The sequence below is a fragment of the Argiope bruennichi genome, chromosome 10 (genome assembly GCF_947563725.1).
Source record: "Argiope bruennichi chromosome 10, qqArgBrue1.1, whole genome shotgun sequence".
Classification (NCBI taxonomy): Eukaryota; Metazoa; Arthropoda; class Arachnida; order Araneae; family Araneidae; genus Argiope; species Argiope bruennichi.
In genome coordinates, this window is record NC_079160.1 from 127,421,558 (window position 1) to 127,438,445 (window position 16,888).

Sequence of the window (16,888 nt, forward strand, 5' to 3'; positions counted from 1 at the left end):
TTAAAATAGTCCCCTTTATTTATTCCTTAAACTTATCATTGTTTATTTTACCTCTAGTAGCAGATTTTATTATTAAAATACCCCGAACATCTTGTTCCATTTCAATTCATTCGACCCCATTTTAAAACGGTTTGAGATACTACGTAATACTAAATACGTAATACTACGTGAATTCATACTTTAATGATTAGTTTCAATACTACGTAAATTGGCAACGCACGTAATCATGTAACTATTTCACGAATGGCAACAGTGACACCATTATAAAGCACTTTCCTTAGACGTCTCTCTTTCATTCACAAGGTGATCCTGATCCTGCAGGTTTTAGAACTCAGCTGAAAAATAATTGCACTCAAAAAATAAAAGTAAGTAGGATTTTTTCAAAATTTCTATTCACTTCATATATTTGATTTTTATATTTTAGTTTCCCTTTTTCTAGTATTTGTTTCTTTATTAAATTAGTCATTTTCCGATTATTAATTAATGTTTTGAGAAATCCCTTTTTTAACTAATAAATAAGAACTGAACAAGAAACATAATCTTTAGGCGATTTTCTCTACGTATATAAATACAAAATATCCTCTGCATAACACTTTTTATATTTTAAATTGAAATTTGTATTTATTACATTTAAAATTAATCACATTCAGTTTAGATATTAATGTTTAAGTTTCTCGATTTTTATTTTATGATAAAATAATGAATCTCTAGTGTCTGCATGAAGGTTCCATTCAATCAAGAGCAATATTTTTTCTTAGTATTAAGTCATTAAAGTGTTCGATCCATATAATCCCGTTAATATTATTATATATTATAAAGAAAATGTATCACTAATAATGCTACTGTTAATTCTATTCAACATTAGAAAATGAATATAAAAGCAACTAAAACGTAACAAATATAGCAAAATAAATTGCTTTTGGATTATTCCTAGATTGTTTTAAATTTAACTTCTGGAATTCTGGTATCTTAAAAAAAAAGACCTATGAAAATATATATCCATTATTATAGATAGAAAAAAAGCGTAGCAATAAGAATTCAAAAAAAATCCCAACACTTTTACTTATTCCTTTTTAGTTTTAAAGTGCGAATAGAAGATTGCTTATGAGAGCTATTTTGACATAATCTGTGGTAGCACGAGGCTACCCAAATGAATAAGTCTATTCATTCAGAAAATGCATTTCTTCGCTGTAGCATAATAATCCTAATTATTATTTATAATTTTTAACGGCTTTGTTTCGATCATTAATTTCATTAGTGTGCTTTTGAGTCATTTTTCATCGGCCAATCACCTGTGGAAAAAAAAGCGTTATTTTTTTTAATGTGAAGTTTTAATTTTTTTTTCATAAATTTTTTGAACGTCTAAACGAACTTACCTTAAGAACGAATCTTCAAACCGTTAATCTTAATCCGCCCTCTCACGCATTCATACAAGAGGCGAGTTAGGTTTGTTTCACACGTCCAAGGTGTGTGAAATCAGATGGTTTTTTTTTTTTTTTTAAACTTGCTTTAAAGATTAATTCATAAATTTTTTGCTTTTAATAGACGTTTTTTTCTTGTTTTGTTCTTTATTCGTTATAATTGCTTTCGTATTTCGATCTTATGAAGAAGCGAACTATTTCAGTACTTTCTAAATTTTGTGCGAAAAATATCAAATTTTGAACAATGTTTCAGGAATTTTTTAATAAAAATTTTTTCTGAATATTGATTATATATGCTTGTTTATTTTGATAACAGTGATTTTATTTTTTAAAAAGTATATTTAATGCACCATTCTTTTTACATCATCAGTAAAAAAGTTAATCCTTCATTCTGATCACTTATCGCATTAAAAAATCTTCTTTAGTAAGCACAATTGTGTTTAGTTACTTCTAAACCTAAAAATAATTTTGATTTGAGTTGTTATTAAATTATTACTGCTAAAAATTTAGTGAACGAATTTTTTAGGTGTCAATCTTAAATGTTAGAATCTTGGACAAAGCGTAAGAAATGTGTTCATCTCTGCTGTCTAGATTGGTTGTACAGTAAACGAAACGAAACCAGTTTTATAATCTTTTTGCAGACACCACAAATATTATAGCTACATTATAATTAATCTGAAATGCTTCAGTCATATGAAATTTTGTAATTTTCTAAAAGTTAATGAAACTATAAATGTATTTCTTTAATAAAAAATCAAATTATGAATTAAATTTTATTTTTCGTATTTCTAAATCACTAAATTTTGATAACCGAAAAAGTGAATCGTGTATAATATTTTAGTATAGAAATTAACTATGTACTCTGTTTGAAAGCTTTCAATCTTCAATGTGTGCCACACAATGCACATATACATCTATCATTCCTGCAGAGAGTTTTAATATTATGATTATGTACAGAAGAAAATTTCTTTCATGCATGACACAGTTTCAACCCTCTGTAATAAATATTAATAATATTTTCCCACACATTGTCAAATACTTTCGACTATAATGAGTGTTAATTTTTTTAAAAGAATTTCCCTTATTTACTAAACGTGCTTTGAATTGTTTTACATAAATGATGAGAATAGAAAACAGTGTAATTACTCTATCCAAAGGTTTCTCTTATACTCTCTAATAAAAGAACTTTTATATTATTAACTGTATAGTTTGGGGACTAATAGTAACGAAGGTGCCCATTAGAATGCGAATATTGGTTGTTAATCGATGGAATGCTATTAAACACAAATATCAGAAAACGAGGGGGGGGGGGTATTTTGGAAGCTGATTGGCAGAAAACAAAATTTGACATAGGTCTTCCAATATTCAGTGCAAATTCATATTGCATATTATTCAGATAGTACTGAAGGAAAAGGTATATTTTCATTATAAAAGAATTTTCATTTAAAAAGATTTCATTAAAGGGAACTCAAATGTTGATGAAAATACATTGGTAAAAAAGCTAATTAAAAAAGTATTTACTTCAAGAAGCAAATATATTTTTATATATAATGATTAATGCAGAAAAGGTTAATACTTTTACAAATAAAGCAATTATAGCTTTCAAGTTAATATTTCTCATTTAATATATTTTTGTAATACTGCCTAATATGTACTCTTAATACTGGAATGCTAAAAGAAAAAAATAATCATTTTTATTAATTAGAAGTAACTTACTTCTAAAAACAAATGTTCATTTAAAATATGTTTCTGCGAACCGATAAGAGAATTAATAAGTTTATAGTATGTTGTTTCTGTGGACAAATAACCATCTCTTCAGTTTTTTTCTTTGTATATTTTTAATTACTGATATAAATTTTCATTTTACATGAAATATGCGATTTTAAAATGTGTATTTGCAAGATTAAGTTAGATTTCTTTCATGAACTGCAATACTTTTGGTGCAGTTAGTCTAAACTGTCAATAATTATTTCATTTTCACTGTTAAAATTTCCAAATGCTGATAATAACTGAACATTGCTTGATATAAAAAAAGAAGAAAAACTTAGAGTTATAAAAAAAAGTTGTACCGTATTGTAACAGTATTATACAAATTATTGAAATTTCTATACAATCACTCAATTTATGTTATTATATTAGAAGCAATTTCTGCAATCGAGATGTTTATTGACAATCTTAAGATAGAGATTTTTGAAAACATGAATATTAATTAAATTTATAGTTTGAAATAATTCCTATTTATCGAAAATTCATGCCAACTCATATCAACTTTGCAAAAGTGGAATCAATCAATGGTCTCTTATCAGAAATAAGCATTCTCGATGTCAACGTCGTGATGTTTCCGCAGTGTGACAAAGTGGTCACGAGCACCTCCACATCATCATTTGGAATTGCAATCATGATTCGTAAATTTAGGGAAAGAATTAAATTAATTGAAACCAGTTTAGAAGAGCGCATAAAACTTCAACATCAAGAAATTTGGTATAATTTTTAAATTAGTATCTAATAATAATATAAAATAATATAATTAATAATATAACATTATTACTTATAATATAAAAATAATATTTTGATTAATTATGAAGGAATAGAGAATTTTCATGGAATTTAGGTGCATGTGCCTTTTACTATGGGGACTGCATTAATTAACTACTTTAATTAATTATTTTTGAAAAAAAAATCCAGAAACTTTTACAAGCATAGCTATCATTGTAGCTAACTTAGGAAGAAAAAGAAATAATTGAGAAAAAACTTTAATCCCTCAGATTGGCAACGAGAATTCTCTGTCATTTTACGGGAAATGAATGTAAATATTATCAATGGCAGCCCCAGTTCTTTTCCTAGAGCTGGGTACAGCAGGATCATATGCTGGCAATTGAAGCAACTCGTTGAGAATCTGGGGTAATTTTTCAAAGGTCTTGATGGATGGTTTTTTTTTAATAAAATCCGAAACTGGTTCAATTTGGAGGTCATCATGAAATATTTTCCTTCTGACGTAACAGGGTGCATTATCAATCCTCATCAGATATTTATTTTTAAAAACTTGCAACGTTTTAATGTTTTGGGCGGATATGGCCCCCAAATTTGAGAGCCATACCTCAAAACATCCTCCAGTCCAGTGAAAGAAACATTTTGAACCGGTCTCTACAAATCTGCAGTCTTCTTTAAAACTCTTTTTGCAAATAAGTCAGTAATCAAGGATTTAAATTCTTACAATGTTTCGTTCTTAAAAAAATACCAAATTCGGAAATAACAGATTTTATTGAAACTTACTCCATCGTGAATAGCGGTTAATTCCTTAGCGACGTTATTACAATACACTTGACAGAGATACCTCATATTTTTAAGATTTCGGGCAATGGCAATGTCCTGATGTTTCAGAGTTCCGCTTGTGGGACAAAGTGGTCTAGAGAAAGATCGTCGCAATCACACAGCAGGATCATATGCTGGCAATGGAAGCAACTCGTTGAGAGTTTGGGGTATTTTTTTCAAAGAACTTGACTGACTTTCTTCTGATAAATTCTGAAACATATTCAGTTTTGGCGGTCATCATGAAGTATTTTCCTTCCCATGTACCAGAGAGCATCAACAATCTTCATCAAATCTTTATTTTGAAAAATTTACAACTTCTTAATGTTTTGGGCAGAAGTGCACCCCCCCCCAAAAAAAAAATTGAGAGCCCTGCATCAACAGTGGTCTTAAAATTGCATTGTAGAGCAGAAGCTTTAGTCTAATCGATCGCTTACTCCATGGAGTAGTTAAGCTGTTGATTTAACACTCGTTATCGTAGCTTTGCTGAGGGCCGCTTTAGTATGGTTATTAAAGCTTAATTTAGAGTCTAAAATTAACCCTATTTGTACTTATTTACTACTGGGAAGGGTTGTTCGAAAATTTGGATTGGATTTAGATCGGACATTATCAATTTTTTAGTGAAAAGGAGGCTCGCGCATTTACTTGGGTTGACTTTTATTTTTCAGCCGATGAGCCAACACTGTAAAAGGAGTACTGTTGTAATTGTGTTATGATTATTTGTGCATCCCTGTGATGTGTAAGAATAGTTGTTTCGTCAGCAAAAATTGCTATGTGAAAATACTTAATTTTCAGTAAAATATTAGCATAAATATTAAACAGAACTGGAGAGGGCAAACTTCCTTGAGCACAGCCACTCAGGATTGGTCTAGGGGAAGAAATTAAACTTTTTACTCGCACCGGATTTCACGCCATCTTGAATCGATTCTGTAACATGAATAAGCTGGTGATTCGTCGATAAATTTTTTCCTGATTAAGAATTGTTCCATTATGATTATGGTGTAGTCGCTGAAAAATTGATTCATGCTTTTGAGAAGCACATATTCGTATATTTTGCTCAAGCTATTGAGTAGCGAGATGGAACGAAAATGTTGAGGTAGTGACAATTCTAACAGTTTATTTAGCAGAAAAATTAAGTATGAAATAAACATTGGATGGGGATTTTTAATCATGCGATTGCTAATTTCATCCAATCCTGGCGATTTGTTCGGTTTGAGTTTTTTCCTGAATTCCGTGCCCCCCGTCGGCCGATCCGAAATTAAACTGTTTGCAAAATGAAACTCTCAACCCCATCTCGGTTGTATGACTTTTGAGTACCAGTCATAAAATTGCCAATCAATAGTCTCGTTTACAATGCGGTTGTGTTACTGATAAGGGTCAATTCTAGAAGAGGTTACAACATTTTAAACGTTATCTAACAGTGTCATATTTGCCAAGAGTTAGCATGATGTTTGACACAATATCGAATACGTAACGATACGTTCATTAACACAATTTCATGCGTTTTAGTACTTTATGAATAATTTCCACTTTGCTTTTTATGAAAGATAAATTGCTTTTCAAAAATGTATGATAAAAATCATTGAGGAATGATATTTTTTTTAATATAAATAGTGTATCCACTTCGAAATAATAATCATTTCTTCTAGATTTTGGATATAAATGCATTACTTTACATAAATATAACGTTTTGCATTAAACGAAGAGTTTGAGATTCATTATCTTTTGCTTTATTTCTTCTTGATTCGTTTATTTATTTCAATAATTTGGAACATTAAAATATATGTTATTTAAATATAGGCACTTAAAAGAAAGTGGTTTCTTATATTTAAAGTACAATTAAATTAGATTAGTGGTATTGGAATGATTTATAAGGAGGGAAAAGTTGCAAAAGCAATTCTTGAAATGCCGTAAGTAGTAAGAAAATCTTCCAACTACGGATGCTAAGTTTCCATGCTATAGCAGTTTTTAAAAAAATCAGTTTCCAGAGTAGAACGCTATTACAAGTTTAAAATTTTCTGTTTATCATCGTAGATTTAATTTAAATGTTGTTACATTTTTTTAAAAAATCTGTACTCTGATAAAGATAAATTATTTGTTCATTATATGACTTTGCATTTTGTATATGAAGTATTGTAAGTATACGGTGTATAAAATAAGCAGCTTACTAACTTAGAAGTATATTAATATTTTGCTAACTGATCATTTGTATCTGCGAAAATTTGTAGGAGATATTAGCTGAATTCACATTTCATTTTCTTCTAGTTGCACTATTTATTAAACCATAATCCAAATCTACCGTTAAAAAATAAAATAGAATTAAGAAAAATGTTTTTTTACTTTAATATATGTAGTATATGTTCTGCAGAAACTTTCATTTTATTGAAGATCGTTCTTATATATACAATAAATCATAAAAAAAATAGTGTTGAATGAAGTTCTGGTAATACACTCTTCAAAAATATACATCTTCACCTTTATTGAAATGTTTACTGATTAGCTATGCGTTTTTTCATATTTTAAACAATGCAATTATTTTTAATTTCAGAAGAATTCATGGCCGTTTTAAACCTTCCAGGGACTCTAAGATAATGCAAATCTCAAAGCCCCTTTTCCTTTCCAAATTTTTTTTATTGATTTTAATTTAATTTTTATTCGGCAATTTTAAGTAGTAAATTTTGAAAACTGAAATCGCAAGCCCCTTTCTAAAAAGTCCATTTCAATATTGCACAAATAAAAAAAGTGCACAGTCAAAACGTAAAATTAATTTTAAGCAAAATATCGAAAACAAAAGACAGCTTTTTATTACACTAAACAATATTGTAAAAAGAGGGAATACATTGTTTTTAAACTGTAAAGCTCCTAATTTTTTAGAATTATAAAATAGCATAACGAATAACTAGCAAATGGTAATTGGGAATATTACTAGAATAAAATTCCAAAATTAATTTAATTAATACTCGATTATGACTTGAATAAATTTGACTGCAGGGCCCTCTGTCATTAAATGAAAGTCTAAAACAAAATAACTTTCTACAACTACTTAAAATTATCAAGAGCTGAGGATATTTTTCTTTATTGCTTTTTTTAACTAATCGCTCTTTGTTAAGATTGGCATTTAATCAGACTCGTCATATTTAAATTATTCTTCATCCAGCTAGAAAATTGTGTTAACTTACCTGCATATGCATTTTGCGATTAATATTTATCATAAGTATTCTTTATAAACTTCTTGTGCATTCTACTTTCAAAATTTACATCATCAATGGAAAAATAAGAGAATACAACGTTTTAAAATTATATAAATTTGTAACAATGTCACAAAAGATAAAAGAAATCACACTAAGAATATTTTAAAATAATATTCAATACATTGCGATATTATAAAAATCAAATAAATAGTAAAGTCGGGGAAAGTTTAAAAAATGCTTTCTTACGTATTATTATTCCATTTTCAGTTGTACTGTTCCATTAAAATATCCCGAATTTTATTTTTAATTCATAAAATAAAATAAGGACTGATGTAGGAACTTAAATAACAAAATACCTGATAACATACGCACACACACACACACAAAGGAGTGGGAAGGGGAGGGAATGGAAAAAATTGACTTTTAACACGGAAGCATATACTTTAAATTTCACATATATATCTCCAAATTTTTCGTTTAAAATTATTCAAAAATTTAACTTTGGAATATTCAGACTTTAATCAAAAAGTTTTAATTAATAGAATACGATTTTCTTCCAAGAATAAAAGTGAATGTATATATATGCGTCAATCAGTCTATTTAAAATATCGACCATTGCACGTAGAGATACTAAATTTAACACACGTATATTTGGGAGAAAGAAATATGCAATTCAGTGCATTTAAAAATATTAATACAAAAAATGTTATCTCTAATGTAAATTATCTTAAAATTTTTAAAACAACATTCATTTTATTGGTTTATTAGTCCTTGCGTATTTTTATTCTGTAAAAAGAATACAGATCTTAGATAGCATGTGTGTTTTATAGTCAAGATCTTCCGTTTATATTTACGTAAAAAGATAAAGTTTTCATATAAACGAGAACACTAGATTTTTAAATATAAGATAAGATGTATTTTTATAACTATACCAGGCTTGTTAAGTTATTTATTTCATGTGTATATGAGGTATTTATTTGATTACCAGATTTATCAAAAGCTTTGAACAGATTTAATTTCAAATAGTAGGAAATTTATCAACCGTTAAGTTCTCTTATTGACTTGTGTGATATTAATTAGCTGAAATGCACATTTAAATAATCCATTTTTCTTAAAACAATTGGAATCGTTTGTGATGGTAATAGTTAAGTTCAGGTGCAATTGTTTAGAATGGAATTTTTATTTCAGATTTTCTTTTAAAGTTTATTGATTTCATTTGAGAACTGTAATTAGCACACTTTGACTGTGAATGAATAATGCAGAGAATTGATATGATTTGAAAGTAAAAACTTTTTTTTACCGTAAATTTTTAGAAAGTTAACACGGAAAAAAGTCAATATTTCTCTTAATTTTTGATTAATTAAGATTCTAATTAAAAGTTCAAAAAATCACTTTCCTACCCTCCGAAGTATATATTTGCCAAATTTGATGGGCAGACGACCTGAGGTGTACAGAACCAGCACATACACATAGAGACAAAAGTTTTTTCCTTGTGTTTAAGTATCAAAATTTATTTAAAATTCCAATACATTTTCTCGCCAAATACTCTTGCCAACAGATAACATATGTTTTAGCAAACCTAAACTAATCACTCCCTACCCCCTTTTTTTCAAAGAGCTACGCATGATTTATTGGCCTTTTATGGCCCATTACCCTCCATCTCCAGCTAGTCATTTACGAAATGAATCAAGGGAGGATGGAAAGGGAAGCGCGAGAATGGGGTTCAAACTGGTTTTGAATGTTATCAGGCAAGACTTCCAATGGGAGAAAAAGCGAACCTCCCCTCTGCCCCTTTCACGGGTGTATGGTTTCCTAAGAAACACTAGCGCCTCAAACCCAACTCGGCTGAGAGTATGATGGATGAAACCAATTTTTTCCACACGTTGGTAAGGGAGTGAATGAGAAAGCCATGTTGGGGTTTTACGTCACATCTGTGTCTAATTTGTTCGTATCCGCGAGATTCTAAGACACACCATTTGTTATTCTTTGCAGATTTTATTGATGCGAGTGTGCTATCATCATGATTGAAAAAACATTATTTGCGAAAGATGCGAAATAACATTTGAGGTGAAAAAGAATTTAAATGCTCATATCAGACAATTTCATCCTGAACTGGAAACTCAAATCAAAGCGAATCAACTTTGTGGGATGTGTGACAGTACATTTCGCACAGTTGCATTATTATATAAGCATTTAGAGAATAGACATCCTTTAGCTCTTCAGTTTGTAAATAAGACTTTTTATTCAGAAGAAGATTTTTTCGAGTGGAAATTACAAATTGAGAAGGAGATTCAATCGTTCTTCATCATCCGGAACTCTTCAGTAAAGAAAGACGTTGGCAAAAAAAAAAAAAAAAAAAAAAAAAATAACTGTCTTATTGCCTTTGCCATCGCAGTGGATCATTTAAACCAAAAGGTGAAAGAATTCGCCACCTGAAAGTCTCTGGATCTATAAAAGCAGGTTCCACTTGCCCAGCACTTATGAATGTTACAACAATTACAGTTGATGATGTAGCAGAAATAAATATTCGATATCAGTCGGTGCATGTTGGGCATGATTTGGATGTTGGAAAATTACCTCCATCTAAAAACGAAAGATTAGATCTTGCTGCAGGTTTACAGCTTGGAATCCTTTTGGCCAAGATATTGGATAAAACAAGGAAGAACTTCTCGGCAACAAGCAGATTTAGCTTAAAAACAAGAAAAGATCTCCATAACATAGCAGGGACAATCGAATCGGAAATAACACTATGCATCATCAAGATTATGCTACATCTGTTAATATCCTGGTAAAAAAAAAAAAAAGTCTTTCCATCCTGTGCTGCTGTATAAAGCAATTGGTGAAACCCTGCCAGATTACCTTTCAATTCTTCAGGAAGATTTTTTGTTGGGTTTAATGAATGATGCACAAGAAAAACTTTTTGAATTATATGGTAGTTCATGTGCAATGATTGATTCCACTCATGGAACAAACCAATATGGATTTGAATTAACAACCCTGATGGTTCATGATGAAAATCATGAAGGCTTGCCTGTTGCCACTTTGTTTTCTTCACGAACAGGAAGCCTTTCTCCAGCTTTTTTTGAAAGTATCAAGAAACGTATCGCAAACTTAAAAACTGCGATCCTAATGGCAGATGATACAAATGCATTTGTTAATGCTTGGGAAATGACTTTCTCTAATAAGCCTATTCATCTCCTTTGTATTTGGCATGTTAACAAAAATATAAATAAGAATATAAATGTTAAAGTTAAGAATTCTGACAATAAATCCATTGTTAAATCTGAATTAAAAGATACACTTACCGAAATAGATGAGACAACATTTCATGTATTAGTCGAAAAATTTGTTGAGAAGTTTGAAGAATATTTCAAAAAAACATACTACAAAAGAGCCCAAAAATGGGCATATTGTTATCGAAAAGGCTTGGGTGTGAACACTAACATGAAGCTTGAAAGGTGGCACCGACAATAAAATACGAAGAAAGTGAGGGTATAATTATGAAAAGGTTGCATAAATCTATATCCATCATAATGAATGCCGTTGCAAAAAAGTTGTTATCGCGAATTATATCAACAGAACGGGGTAAATTAACACATAAGATGGCTCTTATTCGGAAGAGACATGATATAAGCACTAAAATGTCGAATGAAGGAGGTTACAGCTTCATCCAGCTGAATGAAACATCGTATGTTATTACCAAAGAAGTTGGACCATCACTTTTTTCGTATGATATTGAAAAAACCAGCATTGCATGTTGCTGTAATGTAAAATGCGATCAATGCAATGTGTGCATATATTCTATTTCTTGCAATTTGTTATATATAAGTACATCCATTACATTTGTCTAAATGCAAAAAAAAAAAAAAATGTATTGAATTTGAAAAACAGGAAATAATCAGGAAGATCATTTAGTAATTGATATTCACAATCGCAAAGAAGAGCAGGCTTTTGAGAAAGAAGCAATACTTCCTTCACTACAAAACCAAGATGAGGATGCAAATATGAAAAAGTCATACGACTTAAAGAATTAAAAGAATTGGAATCGACTATAAAAGATTGGAAAAGTTTACATCCTCTGCCTGCAGCTCATGAAAAAACCAAGTCTATAAAAGCAATGTTTCAGATTGCATCACCTGGTTGTTACGAATCAAAAGTATTGCCAGAAATTTCAAAATTGCCACCAAACAAACTCATTTCCAAACAAAGAAAATTCAAGACAATGAAAAAAGGATCTAAGAAAAATAGCCAGTAACAAATTTAATTTCTTTAATATGATCTGTTTCATGAGTGGATTCTGCATAAACTCCCATATAATTCCCCCCCCCTTTCTTCTTGGGTATCATTGTTATGTGTCATAAAAATTTGATCACCGATTTAAATATAGTTTAATGAATTTTTGTCTAAAGATTTTGCTGTAAAATTAGAGTGTCGGACATTTTACATTTTTTGGAAAATGGAAATTTCCATTATATAAATTAATTATAAATAGTTATTACATTTGATATTTTTGTTAATGTATGAAAACAATTTTCTATATAACAGCTGCTTATTTAATTTGCATATTTACATAAATTTTTAAATTATATTGATGTCAATAATGGTTAATATTTTATGATGAGCAAAGGATCATATTATCAAGTAAATATGTGGTGCTTTTATGTAATGAATATTTTGAATTGCTTATTTAATTGGATATGTAATATACTCAATCTATTTAATTATTTTCAGTAATTAATTTTTGAAAATCTAATTACAACCAATATGTTCTTTACATTTGCTATTTAAAAAAAAAAAAACTCTAAGAAATGAAATTTGTTTGTTAAAATATTTGCTTTTAAAAAAAAGCACCAATTGTTTTGTACAGTTATATTTAATTTTCTTCTATAAAAATTTTCAAAAAGCTGTTGATATATTTTCCTTTATCAAAGTGGTTATATGAAAACTAAGCTAATATCTGAATAATGTAAATAAAATAATTTCATACGCAATTAGTATCATTATGAATAAATAAACTTATTCAGAATCTAACTTGTAGTAAATTTCAAGCTTGGTGAAGAATTTTATAAAATGTATACCACTTCTCTTCATACTCATTTTCTTATGTTTTTTTCCCTTTTCAAATTTGACCATTTGGTCAGGGCAGAAATTAATTTTGTGGTATATTCTGTTTCTAAATTATACTATTTTTTTCAGTGAACTATGTATGCATTGTGACATTAAATAAACATTCGTAGAAATAAATTCTTGCCACTCAGAAATAACATATTATAAAATACAAATTAAAAAGAGATAAATTAAAAAGTATTATAGAATTGTCTGTCTACTATTAAATCATTAGGCTATGGTATAAATGAGTCTATTCACTACAATTATGTTAATTAGGTTAGATAGATTTGAGAGTTATATATTACAAAAATTACATAAAAGTAAAAATTATGTGAATTTAATAAAAACTAATAACAGTTTTTAAAGTAAATAACAATATATTACATAACTTGAAAGTTTACTTTAATGTTTTATATGCATGCAAGTGTGCATATTTGAAAAATCCTTTATCATCGTTTTTTGATTTGAAATGAGCACTAAAAAATTTATCTTATCCATTAATCAAATGCAAAGAAAAAGTTTCTTTTTCATAGAAAAGGAGAAATAATGGTGGAAGCAGAAAATGTGTCAGTTTCAGAAAAGAAAAATATGTGTTACTGAAAGTTTGTATCCCATAAACACACACACAAACGAATGACTTTAGATTACAATGAAACAATGTATAAAATGGAGAATTAAGTACTTGTAGTAAAATAAATTCTTCACTGTATAATATAAACATTTCATTAGACTGTTTAAATAATATCATAAAAGGAACTAGGTAATGAAAATTTATAATAAGGAAATTAATATATTGATCACAATAATTCTGGAAGAACAAGATGTATGATTATTATAAGTCAGAAAACATTTGGTGGGGTTTTGTAATCTATAAAACATTATTAGAACTTGTATAAAGGTTTGAACTTATGTGCGCGGTTGGTAATGATAAAAAAAGAAGTAAATGTGCAGGGTGTCTTAGAAACCTTGACTGGGGCTTCTTATTGCTGAAATATTGATCGTAGACATATACTGTAAATTAAAAAGTTGTGTAAAAAAAGGTGCAAATTGCTATGGAATCAATTAAAGTTTTGAGGGGATTAAATTTTAAAAAATACAAAATTAAAATTTTTATACGGACCCGATACAAAAAAAATTCCAGTGAGTAAAATATGCCTCATCCTCTAATAAGGTTATGAACGAAATTTCAGCATTTTATCACAAAAAGTCTCAAAGATATGAAACTGCATAAAACCACTTTTCGATGCTTAGATATGAGTTAGCAAAGAGAAAAAAAAATCATGTCGGATGTTCGTGTTTTAGGGATGGTACACAAATTAACAAAGAAAGTAATGATTAATTAAATAAATAATAATTTTACTACTTATTGTTTCAAAAGTATTAAAAATTTGTAGAAATAATAACTTAAAGGAAAGATTACATAAGAAAATTTTACATAAGATTTTTTACCAAGTTCACTGACTGTGGTATTTTTAAGTTATATTCTGTAATTCATGACATAAAATTTTAAAGTATTTTTCAGGGAACATAGATTTTAAAATTTGTATTTAAAACTAAAGATGTGAAGCAGATTTTATTTCCTTAGGACGCATTCCTGCGTCCGGTCATCTGCACTGAAGCTGTAAACATTTGCATTTTAATTTGTGATTGATCCTTCTCCAACTTTGTTTTAACATATCTTTGAGAGTTTTCATGATAAAATTCTGAAATTTTGTACTTGACCTTATTACAGGATGGGGCACATTTTACTCACTGGGAATTTTTTTGTATGAGGTCCGTATAAAAATTTAAATTTTGTATTTTTTAAAATTTAATCCCTTGAAAACTTTAATCGATTTTATAACATTTTGCAACTTTTTTTACGCAACTTTGTAATTTACAGTATATGTCTACGATCAATATTTAGGGATTAAAAGCCGCGGTCAAGGTTTTTGAGACACCCTGTATAACATCTCGTTTTTTGTAACTGCAATAAGAAAAATTTGATATTAAATCACTAATTGAATATATATAAAAAAAATTTGTTTTCAAAGTAATTTTAAGGTGATTATGTGATCCGAAACTGGCGAAAATTAATTTATTTTAGTCTTAGTTACTGAAGAAACTCTAGAATTTTAAATCCTAAACAAAAAATATCAGCTATTTTTTTTCTTTACATTTCCTGTGTTTGTATTTGCGCATACGATGGCTCTCAAAATTTAATATGCATTAATGTTGTCGTTGTTTTGAGTTCATAGAAATCATAATATATTGAAGATGTGTTGGGGAATGAGAAACTGAAAATAATGAAATAAGTCTGTTCTTGTGATAATCACAGTTTTTTTAGGTTATTAAGCTAAGTATACATGTTATAAAATTTGTTAAAAAAATCAAAGATTTTGCTGCATTTGCTCTTGACATAGAGCTTACAAAATTTGGGTTAATTCAAGGACAATTTTTAAGGACTGTTCATTGTGGGCTTTGTTTTCCCTTCAAAACTTCCCAAATTATATTTCTTGTACCAATTTTGTTCAATCTTTATACAATAAATATAATGTTGTTGTTTTTGATATGTTATATAAGAAGTTCGATTTAAAACTTTTCATCACAAAATAGGAAATATATATATATATATATATATATATATATATATATATATATAATAATAATAATTCTTCATATATATATATAATTCTTAAATACCTGAATAAAATGTAATGTTTGCCCAAGTTATTTTGTCTATTGAAAAACAATAACAAAAAAAGCAATACTGATTTATATACCAATTTGAAAGAAATTCTAAGTGTGATGTTCAAAAATTTTAAATTTATTTTGTTTTAATAAGTGTTTTAAATGACCCGAATGAAAACACTTCATAAGATTATTCTGAAAAAAAAGTAAAATATCACTGGAGCCTTTGAAGCAGAGATATTCTTACTTATAAAACTTACTTATAAACTAAAGTGTTGTTCAAATGTTCGAAGTTCATTGTACTAACCAGCATCTAGACAACACGGCTTATCTCCGATATAGCTTTCGAAGTGATAAAATCCCAACGTGCTTTCTTCTCGCGGATGTGACGTAAAATCCCAACATGGCTTTCTCATTCACTCCCTTACCAATCTGTGAAAAAAATGGTGTCGTCCATCCCACTCTCAGCCGAATTGGGTTTGAGACTCTGGTCTAAGAAACCAGGTGCGACGCCGGATTTCCTGGTAGTTGCAATTCTCTAACTGGTTGGCTGACCACTGCTTTGAGCGACCTAGTTTCAAACCTTTTATCTCATCTTGGGTTTTGCGAAGTTCCCTTTTCGTCTGATGGTCACGAGAACATATCCTTTGCAAATAATTCCACAATTTAATTTTGGTTTGGATTTCGAAACGAAACTTCTCGGAAGGTTTATTAAATTTTGGTTTAGAGGCTTCTGCGAGAGCGTCCTTTTTTCCCTAAACAACAACTGCATTCCCTGCATCATCATTGCTATTAATTTTGAGTGGGTGAAGGGGTTTTAAATTTAGAATATACCGAAATTTGTCTCAGTTGGTGGAGAGTGGTACTGGTGGATTAATTGGAAAAGATTCAGTATTAAAAGTCAAAACTACTGAAGGTGATCAGAATTTAAACAATTTAGAACTCTAACTTGAGAATTAAAAGGAATTCGCTTTAATACAGCGATATCTAGCACAGTATCAAATTCCCTAACTTGATTAATGTGAGTTGGAGAGTAGGGTGCCAAAACGCTGACACCGAACTGTCCTGCTAAAAATTTAAACAGTTCGTTACCACGTCAGGTGGCTCTATTATTGTTCCATGCGATATGAGCTGCATTCATATCGCCCTTAATGATGACGTGTGGGCCTAAATTTAAAAGTTTTTGAA

The 16,888-nt window shown here is 29.1% G+C and overlaps 1 protein-coding gene across 1 annotated transcript in view; it reads left to right on the plus strand.

The window, feature by feature from the left end:
• The first annotated feature begins 282 nt into the window (after positions 1-282).
• The window catches only part of LOC129988919 (juvenile hormone acid O-methyltransferase-like), a 43,764-nt gene continuing 27,158 nt past the window's right edge, over positions 283-16,888 (plus strand). The window contains exon 1 of the mRNA XM_056097205.1: positions 283-365. The gene's annotated coding sequence lies outside the window, so the exon portion shown is untranslated. The remainder of the gene's footprint in view (positions 366-16,888) is intronic.